Source organism: Pan paniscus, chromosome 3 (genome assembly GCF_029289425.2).
Source record: "Pan paniscus chromosome 3, NHGRI_mPanPan1-v2.0_pri, whole genome shotgun sequence".
Classification (NCBI taxonomy): Eukaryota; Metazoa; Chordata; class Mammalia; order Primates; family Hominidae; genus Pan; species Pan paniscus.
The window spans coordinates 481,377-498,486 of record NC_073252.2 but is presented as its reverse complement, the minus strand read 5'-3'; the positions used below and the strand labels follow the sequence as shown (position 1 = coordinate 498,486).

The window sequence follows — 17,110 nt, the reverse complement described above, 5'->3', positions numbered from 1 at the left end:
GGTTTAAAGTTACCATACAAGTATAAAGATTAAAAACAAACCACTAAAATGGGGTTGAAAACAAGAATAAAAAATTCTGACCTTTAAAATATTGAATATCATATAGATGTATCATAAAAACAATCCTTTACAGTTTTCAACTGTGACTATGTACTTATGAAGAGCTGGCATTTTGAATCTTTGGCATTCAAGGTACAGCAATAAAAGAAAATAATCTCAATAATTAATAAAATGCTCTGATGAGAATGAGGCATGTCAATACATTTACTTATTCCACAATTTGAAAATTTAAGCATTTTCAGACATTTTGAATTTGAAATAAAAAATATTTGACACAGAACAATCAAAGTAAAACATACAAGGGGAGTGACATAGCAAGATGGCAGAATAGGAGGTTCTCTACCTAAATCTTCTATGGTTATAAAAAAATGCAGCAGTTATGCCCTGGCAAATGAACCTTTAAAGGAACTTTGGAATCCATGTCAAAAGGTGTAAACCCAAGACAGGAGGGCTGTATTGAGAGGGCATGCCCTTGCTTGAGTGGCATGCTTGCCCATCATACTCCCAGCTACAAAATAAAATATGATTAATTCTCATTGTAAGTATAGCTGTAGGCCATTTGGTTTTGTTTATGCCACTAGCACCATCTGCCAAGACACCAAGGAGGATTCATAATGTCCTGTGTCTCAGGTGAAAGGACTTTAGATGTTGCTCCTCTCTGTGGTCTCCGAATTAGCCCCTTGCACACATCTATCATGATGTGGAAGAAATCCTGCACATGCAGGAACCGACAGAAACATCCATCTGTGCCCCTGGATGTAGGCTTGCCGATATTTATTTAATGGTGGATCTTGATGTGGCACTATCATCTGGCTCCCAGTCCATGAAACCAAAGTCCAGAAGCAGTTTTTCCTAACCTGGGACCTGCCAAAAAACACACTATATGTGCCCCTGTAGGCATGCTGGCTGACTTTATTCCCACTGTGAATCTTGAAGCAGTCCTAAAACCCAGCTCCAGTCCCAAAACCTACCTCCAGTCCCAAAACCTACCTCCAGTCCCTGTCAACTAAAGTCTGGGAGCAGTCCTGCCCACCCAGGAATCTGGAGGGAGAAATGCCGTGAACCCAGAAACAAACCTGAAGACTTTGGTCTCAGCTGTGTATCCTGAAGCAGCCCTAGGAATCAGCTCCACGCCCTCTCAGCTGTGACCAAGGGTCAGTACTTCTCATCTAGGAATCTGTCCAATGACTGGGTTAGAAGATTTCTAAAAACCCAGCAAGAGCCACACAGCAGAAGCCATACCTGCTCACATGGATTGTATCAGCTCTGTCATCTGCATATATAACTGGAGACTTTTTTTCTCAGCACCAGTCTTACTGATCAAGATCCTGAAGAAAGTTCAGTCTTCCCAGAAAATAGACAGAATCCACAACAGTCTGATGCCCTAATAACAGGTCTGCCAAGCATGAACTTCACTGTGATCCAGATCCAATGCACCTTACTGCAAACTCACTGGAAATCTCATCAGCACAGAGATCCAATAGGAGAAAATATTTACCACCCCAAACTAATCCTATAATGACTGCAAGAGATATTTACTCCTTCAGATGCAAGGACATAAAAACAAGGCATCACAGACCATGAAGGATCAGGCAAATGTAATACCACCAAAAGAAACTAAAAATGCTCTAGTAACCACTTACAGTAAAACACAGATCTGAAAAATGGCTAAGAATTCAAAATAATTATCTTAAAGAATCTCAATGAGATGCAAAAAAACCACACATTACTAAATTTTTTTTGCAACAACGTATGAACAGAATCACAATTATAATAAAGAAAGAGATACCATTAAAACAGAACCAGTTAGATATGCTGGAGCTGAAGTACACAGTAGGAGATCTAAAATATTTAAGAGAAAGCTTTAACAGGAGACTCCGTTATACAGGAAAAAAAAAATCAGCAAACGTAAAAGTTATTTGAAAGTTCCTAGTTAGAATTTAAAAAAAGAATGCGAGTGAATAAAGCATTTGTCCCCCATATTTCATAATCAATGGTAAGAATGTACACATTTTAGGAGGTTCGTGAGAAAGAAAAAAATTTTTAAATTGTTTAAAGATATAATGTCTTAAATTCTTCCCAATCTTGGAAGGAATATAGACATTAAATTTAAAAGCTCAAAATGTCTATAGCAAGAAGAATCTAACAGAAATTGTCCAGAACACATTATAATTAAACTGCCAAAATTCAAAGACAAAGAAAAAAAAAAAAGAAAAAAAATAGTTAGAAAGAATGAGTAATACCCAGTATGAGTATAATAATTTAGTTGCACATTTTAAAATAACTAAAAGAGCATAATTGGATTGTTTATAACCCAAATTATAAATGCTTGAGGGGATGGATACCCCATTTTTGATTATGTGATTGTTACACATTACATGCCTGGATCAAGACATCTCATGTGCCACACAAATATATACATGTCCTACATACTCACAAAAATTAAAATTAAAAAAGAAAACCCTTTACCTGGGGTTTACCTGCAAAACCTAAAATAAAGAGTAAAAAGTAAAAAAAAAAAAAAAAAAAAAAAGCAAGAGAAAAGAGATTCTTCACATTCAAGGGAACTCCTATAAGGTTATCAGCAGATTGCCCAGCAAAAACCATGCAAGCCACACAGGAGTGAAACCATATATTTAAAATGCAAATGAAGGAAGAAAAAGAAAAAACCTTGACAACTAAGAAGACGATACCTGACAGAGCTGTTCTTTAGAAATGAAGTATCAAAATCTTCTCAGATTAAAAAAAAGTTGAAAGTTTTAATCACTAGACCTGACTTACAACAAATGCTAATGAGAATTTAAGTTGTAATGGAATCCAAACTTACAACAAAATTATAAATCTTACTGAAAATCATATATACATAGTCGAATTTAGAAGGCTATAAAACTAATTATGGTGAATGAATTAATCACATTTAACTCTGGTATAAAAGCTACAAGAAAAAATTATTAAGACTACATATAGCTTCAATAATTTGTTAAAGGGTATACGATATAAAAAGATGTAGAGTGTGACATAAATACTATGTTGAAGGGAGTAAAATTGTTTAATTTTTCTATACATAGAAGCTAACTTTTGCTTGAGGCCAGGAGTTCAAAACTAGTCTGGTCAATATAGCAGGACCCTGTCTCTTAAATAAGTACATAAATAAAATTAAATAAAGATCTCAGAAAGCTATTTAGTCTTTTAAAAAAAGAAGCAGCTGGGCCTGATGGCTCATGCCTGTAATCCTAGCACTTTGGGAGTCCAAGGCAGGTGGACTGCTTGAGCCCGGGAGTTCAACACCAGCCTGAGCAACTTGGCAAAACCCTGTCTCTACAAAAAATACTATAAAAATTAGCCAGACATGGTGGCATGTGCTTGTAGTCCCAGCTACTTGGGAGGCTGAGGATTGCTTGAGCCTGGGGAGGTCAAGTCTGCACTGAGCTATGAATGTACCACTGCACTACACTGGGTAACAAAGCAAGACCCTATCTATACAAACCAAAAGCTAAATTCTTATCTGAAATTAGATTTTATAACTATGAGATGTTTTACATAAGTTTCCTGGAAATTACAAAAAAAACTGTAGTGGTTACACACAAAAGAAAAAGAATGCATATAACAACAAAAACAACAAAAATTCAAGAAAATACAGGGGAAGACAGCATGAAACAATGAAAAAACAAACTACTAAATGGTCAGAAAACAGTAAGAAAATGGCAGTAAGTTCTTATCAATCAGTAATTCATTTAAATATATAAAGATTTAGTTATCCAATAAAAACACATTGCTATAGTTTGAGCGTCCCCTCCAAAATTCATGTTAAAATTTAACTGACATTGTGAGAAAATTAAGAAATGAGGCCCTTAAGAAGTTATTAGGTCATGAGCACTCTACTCTCATGAAAGGATTAGTATCAGTATTTCCACAGTGTATTAGTCATCATGAGAGTGGGTCTATTATAAAAGTGAGCACTGGTGTACACCTTCTGTCATCCTCAAGCCTTTGGTCATGTTGTGATGTGGAAATGTGATTCTCATCAGATGGGAATGACATGCTCTTGGACTTCTTGGCATCCAGGAGTCTGAGCTAAGTAAATTCTATTCTTTATGAATTACCAACTCTGGGATATTCTGTTATTGAAGCAAAAAAAAAAAAAAAAAAAAAGAAAACATTCACAAAATGTCTGAATAGATTTAAAAAGTCAACAATATGCTGTGCACAAGAGACTTATTTTAGGTTTAAGGACGTACATAGGTTAATGGTACAAGGATGAAAAAGAATATTCTATGCCAATAATAACTAAAAGAGTGTAGGAGTGGCTATAATTACATCACACTAAATAGACTTCTAGAAAAAAATCTGTCAGAAAAAAAGAATTTTATTATATTGTGATGAGCCTAATTTATCAAAACATAATTAAATATATATATGTACCAAACATTGGAGCACATAAATATATAAACACATATTAACAAAACTGGAGAAAGAAACAGACAGATATAATAGGGGACTTTACTGCCCTACTTAATACATGAGTCAGACAGAAAGCTAGTGAAAAAACAATGTACTTGCATTGCACTATAAAACTGCACCTAACAGAGGTGTATAGAACATTTCATCCAACAATATAATTTATATTCTTCTCAAACACACATGGAACATTCTCCAGGACACATCATAAATCTGGCCCACAACAAAAACAAACAAGTCTTTTCATTTTTAAAAAGATTGAAATCATATCATGTTTTTAAAATCACAATTTTATAAAACTAGAAATCAATATAAGGAAAAGTAAAAAACTTACAAATATGTGTATATTAAACAACATGCTTCTGAACAACCACTGGGTAAAGAAGAAAAAGAAAGAAAAATCACAAAGTATCTTGAGAAAACTGAAAATAGAAACAGAACATATCAAAACTGAAATGTAACAAAAGATGTTCTAAGAATTTTATAGTAATATATTTTTATATTAAGAAAAAAGATCTCAAATAATGAAACTTTAATCCTCAAAACACTTGAAAAATAACTAATCCCAATGTTAGCATAATAAAATAATAAAAATCAGACCTCCAATAGAGATAAATTAGATACTTAAAAGACAACAAAAAAGATAAATGGCAGAGAAGTAATCTACATATAAAAAGTTTCTAAATCAAAGGTTTTTAGAAAAGGGAGGAGAGTAAATGCTCTTCCTTTATTTTCCAGTTGGAGGACTAAGTCTCATTTCTATTTTGCACTTATATTTACAATAACCACATCTGAAAACTCTGCTTCGAACTCATGGACATCTGATTTCCAGCATGGCCTGAATTTAGGCGCCTGCAGGGTAACCGTGGGCATACTGTCTTCACAGGAAAGAGGGTTTGTGGGGGAAAAAATGCAGAATAGAAAAGGTGCTATCAAGAACCCATGGGTGAGGGTTGGTGCACAGTTGGTGAAAGAACACCATTAGTGCTACAGATACTGGCCCAGGCAGGACAGCTCTGACTTATAAATGTGTGCGTGCAGGGAGATAAGATGGTCAGGTGATCCAGAAGCCTAGGCTACTGCAGGAAAGAGGTTACTGGTGCAGATTCAAGATCTGGGAGGTAGAAAGAAGCCATGAATCTTCTGGATACTTATGTGGCCTATTAGTGGAAAACTCTAGAAACAGAGGTTTTCTCAGCACAATTCCTGAGTGAAGATTTGTCATGAAAGAAGCATGGCCATACCATTGCTTAGCATGTATGTGTGTGAATGTGCAGAAATCACATTGTAGCAGCAGGGGGAGAGAAGAGTCTGCCCTCAGAACTCCTTCCTTTTAAGTCCTCAGTCCCCTGCAACCCCTGGAGGAGACCTAGAATCACAGGAGAATTCACTGTGTGACAACTTGTGTGCAAACAACAACAACAACAACAAAACAAAAAAGCCTCTCCATTCTACAACAGACCCAGTGTCTCCCTCCAACCAAGACTGCTATGATATCTTAATTTTTTTGAGAAAGGGTCTTACTTTGTCACAAAGGCTGGAGTGCAGTGGTATGATCTTGGCTCATGGCAGCATCAAGCACCCAGGGTTCAAGCGATCCTCCTGCCTCAGCACACCCCCAGGGAACTGGGAATACAGGTATGTGTCACCGTGCCCAGCTAACGTTTTTGGATTTTTGGTAGAGATGGGATTTCACCATGTTGCCCAGGCTGGCATTGAACTCCTGAGCTCAAGCAATCTGCCCTCTGTGGCCTCCCAAAGTGCTAGGATTAGACACGTGAGCTATCACACGTGGCCTGATATCTTTATTCTAACACCAAATATATGGAGTTTGCTGAACACCAACCAATCCTCCAACACCAACTGGGTGTCCAACAACTCAATTCTGACAACACCAGGGTCAGCATAGACCCCACTGGCTCAGGGCTTAGTCCCACAACACTGCTTCCACTCCACCTGCCAGTCACAAGCCCCAGGGGAGCCCACCTATACTTCAGAGCAACTGTCTATAAATCATGGGCTTCCATAACTCCCTCCCTCAAGTTAAAGGATTTGAAAAAAACTACTCACAGAATTTGGCAAAAACACTTTACCTATGTTTACCAGGTCATTATATTGGGTACAACCCTGTAAAAGCCAAAAGGAAAAAACGTATAGGACAAAGGAAAGCAGGGAAATCATGAGGCGGGCAGTGAATCATGGTAGTTAGACTAACATCTGTCAAATCCTTTGTGTTCTGCAAGAAAAGCTTACTGCAAAGAAATGCCCTCTTCATTATGACTTTTATGATGCTCCCTCTTTACATATCACAAATTCACAGATTCTACATTCTCATTTTTCCCTCATAAACAATTAAATATTTTTGTCTTCAGTGTTCAAACAGAATACTTGTTAACCAAACTGCTCAATTTTTTCTCCTTCCCCCAGGCCACTGGACTATGCTCCACCTTCAGTCTGAGCCAGCATACAACCCTCTTGATACCTCTCCCAAGAACAGGCTGACTTCAGGGTGAAACATTCTCTAATCTTGAATCTGATTTTGCTGTTCTCCATTCTGCCCTCTCCCATCTTCTTTCTAATCTTGTTTGCTCCTCCATATGAAAAATAGCCTTTATCTGCCTCATTTTGGAGGTGCTTGCAGATCTTATGCTTGGTGCTTTTTCCATTGCAATACTCCTTAAAATAAAGTCACTTCTTACCTACATCAGAATTTATTTGATGATATCTAGAAACAGCCCGATGACAATAACAATTACACCCTCTCAGAGGACATCCAACCCTCCTCCCTTCCCAACTCTCTCTGCATCTGCCTGTGGATCCTCAGCTTTCCAGGGCTCTGTAGCTTCTCAGTATAAAGACCCCTTTCATGTCTAATTTGAGCCAGGCTGGGACACCTGCAGAAAAGGTTCCCAGGAAGAAACTACTGGGCTATTGATGACCTCCTTTGGTACGGTCAAGATTGGCCATACCTTGCAGTCAACAGGCTTAGGTCTCTGATTCCCAGTCAAGATTATTCACTTAGTTTTATATAAAAGAACTCAGTGTTTAAAGAATCCAGCAAAATTCCTCCAACTCATTGCTTATGTTTATAGGAGGAAAGGAGATTGTAAGGCACTTACATCTTATACTTCAACAAGAAAAGCCAAAATATCTATTTCAGACAATAAATATGTCATTTAGGTATTATTTCCATAATAACAAATAGGTAATCATACATGAACATTAAGAAATGTCAAGTCCTATTCCATAAAATTTAACACTAAATTCAGATAACAAGATACAGAGCAGACTTATTCATTATCACAAATTCTCTACCATGCAGAAAAACTGATATTTTGGCACATCTCTGTAAATCACCAATTTATCTACCAAAATTTCTTCTAAAAATGTATTCACTTCTCCACAGCCATAAAGGAAGAGAAATGTTTCCTACTTTTGTTTATCCAGTAATATTCCCGTAACTAAGCCCTGAGGTTCTGTATGAAACCATTCCCAAAATGTACAGATCCCAAAAACTTATTACACACTCTCAAGGGAAAAATGAAAGAATTTTTAAGAAATAAAATATGTCACTAGACATTTTTAAAATTCACATTCCTATTTTTCAAGCACTACTAATAAAATGCATTGTACAGTTACTAAAAGTGGAAGTGGAAATAAGTAAACATTTTTTCAAGATGACAAACCCAAGGAGTGGCAGTACTGGCTGGAATAATGATATGTCTGACTCAAGTGTCAAATCGGGCTGAATGTCTTATGATGTACGTCCTCCTACCTTCATCTTTCTCTTCGAAATACTCAATGACCAAGAGCCTCTGCACTTTGTGCCTCTGTGTGCCTGGAGTGCCTATTATTTATTTATTTATTTATTTTTGCAGGTCATCCATGCACCATCTTGCTAGAATGGACTTTCATTGTCTTCGGGGATACTATCTTTTTATCCCTTCACAATTCTGAAAAAATCCAGATGATAGAAATTATTTCTGCCTTTCCCCTCAATATCAGACTTCCATTGGCTGAAGAGCAATGTGTCTCCAAAAAATGGAAACTGGATTGGGAGAAAGAAAATCTTGGACAGGCACGGTGGCTCACGCCTGTAATCCCAGCACTTTGGGAGGCCGAGGTGGGTGGATCATGAGGTCAGGAGATCGAGACCATCCTGGCCAACATGGTGAAACCCTGTCTCTACTAAAATACAAAAAATTAGCCGGGCATGGTGGCGCATGCCTGTAGTCCCAGCTACTTGGGAGGCTGAGGCAGGGCAATCGTTTGAACCCAGGAGGTGGACGTTGCAGTGAGCCGAAATTGTCCCACTGCACTCCAGCCTGGGCAACAGAGCAAGACTCTGTCTCAAAAAAAAAAAAAAAAAAAAAAAGAAAATCTTAATGCCGCAAGGATGTGGCTTTTTGAATGAAGTGTAAACCACAAGAGTGCTCTGAGTACCAGGGCACCCAGCTGCTTCCAAGAGGGTCCACCCCACACCTCAGGCCGTCCACTATGATGAGATGCTGCAGTAACTGTTATGCCCTAACCACTCCAAGAGACACGGCTACCGTGGGCATCTGGGATCTTCCCCAGACAGTTCTGAAGCCTAGGACCAGGAAAAGACAACAGGATGGCTAAGGACAAATTACCTTGTAAAGTTGGGAACCTAAACCCAAAAACATTCTCATAAGATGTCTGCATCTGAAGAAGATAAAAGAAGAGGCACAAAGGATACACACTTTCACCACTGTTATTCAACATAGTACTAGAAGTGTTAGCTAGAGCAATGAGAAAGAGAAAAAAAAAGGCATCCAAATTGGAAAGGAAGAAGTCAAATTATCTTTGTTTGCAGATGATGTGGTCTTGTATTTGGAAAAACATAATTCACTAAAACACTACTAGAATTGGTTAGTCAAGATATAAGATTAAAACTCAGTCAGACGCGGTGGCTCACGCCTGTAATCCCAGCACTTTGGGAGGCTGAGGCAGGTGGATCATCTGAGGTCAGGAGTTTGAGACCAGCCTGGCCAACATGGTGAAACCCCGTCTCTGCTAAAAAAAAAACTACAAAAATTAGCCAGGTGTGGTGGCTCATGCCTGTAGTCCCAGCTATGTGGGAGGCTGAGGCAGAAGAATTGCTTGAACCCAGGAGGCAGAAGTTGCAGTGAGCAGAGATTGTACCAATGCACTCCAGCCTGGGCGACAGAGCAAGACTCCGTCTAAAAAAAAAAGTGTGTCTGTATGCTAACAGTGAACAATGTAAAAGCAAATCAAGAGAATAATCCCACTTACAATAGCCACAAATTAAAATTAAATATGTAGGAATTAAGCAAAGAAGTGAAAAATCTCTACAATTAGTACTATAAAACACTGATGCAAGAAATTTAAAAAGACAAAAAACTGAATAATATGTTATGCTCATGAATAGGAAGAATCAACATTTTTAAAATGTCCATACTACCCAAAGCAATCTACGGATTTAATACAATCTCTAGAAAAACATCAGTGACATTCTTCACAGAAATAGAAAAAACAATCCTACAATGTAGACAGAACCACAAAAGAATCAGAATACTACCCAAAGCCATTGTAAAAAGAAACTGGAGGAATCACAGTATTTGACTTTAAATGATACTACAGGAGCTACAGTAATTAAAACAGCATGAAACTGATCAGTGAAACAGAAGAGAGAATGCAGAGACATATCCATGTATCTACAACCAACTTATTTTTGACAAAGGTGTCAAGAATATGTACTGGGAAAAGGAGTCTTCAATAAATTGTGCTACAAAAACTGAATATCCATATTCAGAAGAATGAAACTAGACCCCATCTCTTGCCATATAAAAAAATTAAATCAAAATGGATTAGAGACAAATCTAAGACCTCAAGCTATGAAACTCCTACAAGAAAACATTGGTGAAGCTCTACAGGTGAAGCCCAGGAAACTGGGGAAAGATGTCTTGAATAATACCCCACAAGTACAGGCAACCAAAGCAAAAATGAAATGGAATCACATCAAGTTAAAGAGCTTCTAAACAGCAAATGAAACAATTAACAAAGTTAAGAGAGAGCACATAAAACGAGAGAAAATATGTGTAAACTGCCCATCAGAAACAAAATAATGAGAATACGTAAAGTGCACAAATAGCTCTATAGGATAAAATTGAATAATCTGATTATAAATGGGCAAAAATTTGAATAGACATTTCTCAAAAGAGGGTATACAAATGACAAAAAGGCATATGATGAGGTGCTCAACATCATTTATCATCAGATAAATGCAAACCAAATGACAATGAGATATTATCTTACTCCAATTACAATGGCTCTTATCCAAGTCGGGCAATAAAAAATGCCAATGAGGATGTGGAGAAAAGTGAACTCTGGCACTGTCTTGGTGGGAATGTAAATTAGTACAACCACTATGGAGAAGAGTTTAGAGGTTCCTCAAGAAATGAAAAATACAGCTACTATATTATCCAGCAATCCCACTCCTAAGTAGCTACATAAAAGAAAGGAAATCAGGACATCAAAGAGATATTTGTACCTCCATTTTTATTGCAGCATTGTTCACATTATCCAAGATTTAGAAGCAACCTAAGTGTCTATCAACACATGAATGGATAAAGCAAATGTGGTACATACACACAATGGAGTACTTTTTTTTTTTTTCTTTGAGATGGAGTCTCCCCCTGTTGCCCAGGCTGGAGTGCAGTGGCACGATCTCGGCTAACTGCAAGCTCTGCCTCCACCTCCTGGGTTCACACCATTCTCCCGTCTCAGCCTCCAAAGTAGCAGGGACTACAGGTGACCACCACCACACCTGGCTTTTCTTTTTTTTTTTTTTTGAGACGGAGTCTCACTCTGTCGCCCAGGCTGGAGTGCAGTGGCGCGATCTCGGCTCACTTCAAGCTCCGCCTCCAGGGTTCACGCCATTCTCCTGCCTCAGCCTCATGAGTAGCTGGGACTACAGGTGTCCGCCACCACGCCCGGCTAATTTTTTGTATTTTTAGTAGAGATGGGGTTTCACCGTGTTAGCCAGGATGGTCTTGATCTCCTGACCTCGTGATCCACCCGCCTCGGCCTCCCAAAGTGCTGTGATTACAGGCGCTAGCCACCGCTCCCGGCCTTGTTTTTGTGTTTTTAGTAGACACAGGGTTTCACCATGTTGGCCAGGCTGGTCTGGAACTCCTGACCTCAGGTGATCCGCCTGCCTCGGCCTCCCAAAGTGCTGGGATTACAGGTGTGAACCACCACGTCTGGCCAATGGAGTACTTTTCAATCATAAAAAAGAATAAGATTCTGTCATTTGCAACAACATATATGGAACTAGAGATCATTATGTTTAGAGAAATAATCCAGGCATATAAAGGCAAACTTTGCATGTTCTGATGCATTTGCTGGAGCTAAAAATTAATTTCATGAAGCTAGAAAATATAGTAGGGGGCTGGGAGGAAGTGAGGAAAGTTAATGGGTTCAAAAAAATTGGAAAGAGTAAGATTTAGTAGTTGCTAGTACAACAGAGTGACTATAGTCAAAAGCAATTTAATTGTACATTTTTAAATAAAAGAATGAAATCAGATTGTAAAACAAAGGACAAATAGTTGAGATAATGAATACCTATTTACCTTGATGTGATTTTTATGCACTTCTTGTCCATATCAAAAATCTCATGTAACCCACAGATATATATATATATATAGCTACTGTGTATTCACAAAAATTAAAAATTAAAATAATAAAAATATCAATTTGAATTGCAAAGCTTAAAAATAAAAATCACTGGTCCTCATTTCTTCATAGGTATATGACCTTAACATCATATTGATCACATTGCCTTTGTGGGAATTCCAAAACATAATTAAGACTGTGTACTACTTCACTTTAGCAAAATGCCAAAAACATGTAGAAGAAAAATTTTATTAAAATTTTATTATGTCCGGCACAGCCTTACCTCCTGCCAATACAGCATGGTCAACAATGAGAAACTCCCAACTGTATGCTTCCTCAGGAGAGAAAGATAAACGCAGAATATGTGCCCACATTTTTGGTTTTTGGGGGGCTGTCAAAGATGGGTTTTGTCTCCCCTGACATAGAGTGCTGAAGAAAAAGGTGGTATACTTTGGATGACAGCAGCTATGCATATTTTACATTACTGAAAGAAGCAATCCTAAAGACATATGAGAACTAAAGAGGCCAGAAGTGCTCAAAAATTGTCAAAAAGAGGAACATGAGAAGCATCATACATCCTGATTTTGAAAACCTATTATAAAGTTATGGTAATTGAAATACTTTATAACTGGATCAAAAAAAGACAATACCAGTGAAACAGAATAGAGCACGTAAATAATCCCTTGCATATGTTATCAAATGAAGAGTAATTTACACATCCATCATCCATATTCATTGTAGCATCATCTACAAAAGCAAATATGTGGAAAGAACCAAGTTTTCTTTTTTCTTTTTTTTTGAGACAGAGTCTCGCTCTATTACCCAGGCTGGAGTGCAGTGGCATGATCTCGGCTCACTGCAAGCTCTGCCTCCCAGGTTCAAGCAATTCTCCTGCCTCAGCCTCCCAAGTAGCTGGGATTACAGGTGCCTGCAACCACACCCGGCTAATTTTTGTATTTTAAGTAGAGACAGGGTTTCACCACGTTGGCCAGGCTGGTCTCGAACTCTTGACCTCAGGTGATCTGCCCACCCAGGCCTCCTAAAGTGCTGGGATTACAGGCATGAGCCACCGTGCCTGGCCTAAGGATGCATTTTTGAGACTTTATTTATGTGCAAGAAGCCAGGCACAAAAAGATAAATACTATATAATTCCACTTATGTAAGATACCTAAAGTAGTTAAACTGCTAGAAACAGGAAGTAGACTAAACTGTGTCAGGGCTAAGTGGAGAAGAAAATGAGTAGTTGTTGTTTCACAACCTGTTAGAACACAAAATAACTCTTACGTTTTAAAACTTTAAGACCTAGATACATGTGCAGGTTTGTTATATAGGTAAACTTGTGTCATGAAGGTTTGTTGTACAGATTATTTTGTCATCAAATTATTAAGCCTGGTACGCATTAAAGATTCAATTACACAATGCATCCTTTCATACCACATGGAATCAAACTAGAAATCAAAAGCAGAAGCAAAATTGCCAAATCCAAAAATATGTGAAACTTAACAGACTCTTGAACATACTCTTCTTTGTCAGAAGATTTAATATTTTTAAATGACAATACTACCCACAGTGATATTCAAATTCAATGTAATCCTGATGAAAATCCAAATGATACTTTTTAAAGAAATCTTTTTTAAAATTCTTACATTTACATGGAATATCAAAGGACCACTGTTAGCCTGAACATTCTTAGAAAACAAGAACAAAGTTAGAGGCACAACGCTTCCTTTGTTTAGAACAGATTACAAAGCTACATAAATAAAAACAGTGTGGTACTTGAAAGAAGACAAATAGTGATGGAACAGAACCCAGAACTTAAAGCCAAACCATGTTTGTGTATATGCTGAAATGATCTTCAACAAGGTTGCTGTGACCGCACAACAAGAAAAAGAGTCTCTTCAATAAATGGTGTTGGAAAACTCTGTAACTACATGGGAAAAACTGAGGTTGGGTCCTACCCCCAAACCATATACAAAAGCTGTCTTGAATGAGTTAAATATTTGAATGTTGGAATTATACCTATACAATCTCTAGAAGAAAATACAGTAAGATTATGACCTTGGTCTCAGCAATGTTTCCTTGCATACAACATCAAATATCTGAGCAACAAATTAAAAAACTCAGAAAAATGGGACTACATTAAATTTATCTTTGCATATTAAAATAAACATTTCTTGAGTCCCACCTAAGAAAACAAATTAAAAAGCATATATTTGACAGAAGCTAACATCCAGAATAAACAACTTCAAGAAAATCAACAAATAGTAAGTAACATCATTAACAAATGAACAAGATAAAAATGGTTCTCCAAAGATGAAATGCACACAGCAAACAATTATTGAAAAATATTTCCAATCTTTAGCAAAATGTAAAGCAAAACCACAATGAGGTATTATTGTGCATTAATTAGTATGGCCAATATCAAGCAAACAATGACAAATGTTGTCATTTGTCATGAAGGAATTGAAACCCTTGTGTACTGTTGGTGGAAATAAACATGATACAACCATCTGAAAAATGTATAAAGGTTCCTCCAGAAATTAAAAATGAAATTATTATATGACCCAGTAATCCCACTCCTTTTTTTTTTTTTTTGAGACAGAGACTTGCACTGTTGCCCAGGCTGGAGTGGAGTGGCATGATCTCAGCTCACTGCAACCTCTGCCTCCTGGGTTCAAGTGATTCTTGTGGCTCAGCCTCCCAAGTAGCTGGGATTACAGGTGCACACCACCACACCTGGCTAATTTTTGTATTTTTAGTAGAGACAGGGTTTCACCATGTTGGCCAGGCTGGTCTTGAACTCCTGACATTAAGTGATCCACCCGCCTTGGCCTCCCAAAGTGCTGGGATTACAGGGGTGAGCCATGGTGCCCAGCCCCACTTCTGAGCATCTATTCAAAATATGCAAAGTATACCTGAAAAATATTTGCATATCCATGTTTACTGCAGCAATATTCACTGTATTAGTTTATTCCTGCATTGCTATAAAGAAATACCTGAGCCTGGGTAATTTATTTTAAAAAGGAAGTTTCATTGGGTCATGGTTCTGCAGCCTGTACAGAAAGTGCAGCAGCTTCTGCTTCTTGGGAGACCTCAAAAAGCTTCCAATCATAGCAGAAAGCAAAGGGACGGTGAGTCATCTTACATGGTGGGAGCAGGAGTTAGAGAGATTGAGAGAAGAGGTGCCACATACTTTTGAAAAATGAGATCTCAGAATTCACTCACTATGTCAAAGACAGTACCAAAGGGGCTAAGCTAAACCATTCGTGAGAAGCCAACCCTATGACCCAACCACCTCCCACCAGGCCCCACTTCCAACATTAGGGATGGCAATTTGACATGAGATTTGAATGAAAATGCAGATCCAAACCATATCATTTACAAAAGCCAAAAACTGAAAAAACTCAAACATTCTTCAATGGATGAATGATTTAAAAAGATGTGGTTTATACATACAATGAAATATTCTTTAGCCCTCAATGAAAATATCTTGTGAGATGCTACAATAAGAATAAATCTTAAAGCCATTATTTAAAGTGAAATAAGACACCGACAAAGTGACAGTGTATGATTCCACCTTCATACAATATTTTGAGTAGTAAACTAGGAAACAGAAGTAGAAACATGCTTGCCTATGGTTAGGGTTGTGAAACCTCAGTGGAGCCAGAGATCAAGGAGGGTTATTTAGAAAAAGCAGGCCCTCACCCAGGTGGCTAACTCAAGGGCCCATAGACATGGCTACAGACAAGGAAATGGCACATCGAGCCTGGTGTTACTGAAGATTATGAAGCAGTTCTGCAACCTTTCTCAAACTCCTCTCAGCTACAGTCCACAAGTGGTCCTTCTCATTAAGAGACCTGCAGGGAGACACACCCAGCCATAACCCTGGAGGCAGGCTTGTATATCTTGGCCTCAGCTGTGCTCCCTAAAGCAGCCCTGTGACTCAGTTCTAGCCCTCACAGTCACTGTCTGTGGCCAGTTGTACACACTCAGGGACCCACATAGAGACTTGTGAAAACTGTTCCCAGGTAGTCAGTAGAAGCCAAACCCATTCATACACCTGATATTTGGCCCATCATATGCAGACAAACTTCAAACCCTACCCTGCTGCCTGCCATATAATGTCCTCAAGGATATTTAATGTTTCCATGGCCCAGAAAGAATCCATGACTGTCCAAATATCTGGTAACACAACGATCAAAGGCAGACCCCACAGCAGACCCAGCAGCACCCTTGTGACCCAGCTACAATCCTTTTTCTCTGCAACCCCAGAGGTAATCTCATCAACCTGTGGACCAAACAAATGGGAGATCTTTACCTGTCAAAAATAGTTTATAGAAACTGTAATCATTGTTAGATCCTTCAAATGTACAGACACAGGGCTGCTTCAGAGACTACAGCTGAGGCCAAGATATGCAGGCCTGTCTGCAGGGCCACAGCTTCTATCTTAACATGTTACTGGAAGTTTCTTTCAGAACAATTGGGCAAGGAAAAGGACAACAAAGCTCTCCAGCTTGGAAAAGAAGTAAAAATGTTACTGTTTGTAGATAATATGATCATGCATATATATATAAAACCCTAGAGTAAAACAAGAAAAATTGTTTGAACTAATAAATGCATTCATTAAAGTATCAGGATACATAATCAACATACAAATACTTGTGGGTTTTTTTTTTTTTTTTGAGACATGGTCTCACTGTGTTGCCCAGACTCATCTCAAACTCCTGTCCTCAAGTCATCCACCTGCCTTGGACTCTGAAAGTGTAGGGATTACAGAAATGAGACACTGCACCTGGCCCAACATACAAATATTTGTTGCATTTCCATACAGTAGCAACAAACTTTCCAAAAAAAGAAACAATTTCTATTTGCAATAGTATAAAAATAAGAAATTTAATTAAATTTAACCAATGAAGTAAAAAAATTATACATT

General features: G+C 38.0%; 2 pseudogenes; both read right to left on the bottom strand.

Annotated features, from left to right (window-relative positions):
* The window catches only part of LOC106633820 (putative zinc finger protein 876), a 126,504-nt pseudogene that overhangs the window by 18,151 nt on the left and 91,243 nt on the right, over positions 1 to 17,110 (bottom strand).
* The window catches only part of LOC134730225 (endogenous retrovirus group K member 5 Gag polyprotein-like), a 30,595-nt pseudogene that overhangs the window by 4,123 nt on the left and 9,362 nt on the right, over positions 1 to 17,110 (bottom strand).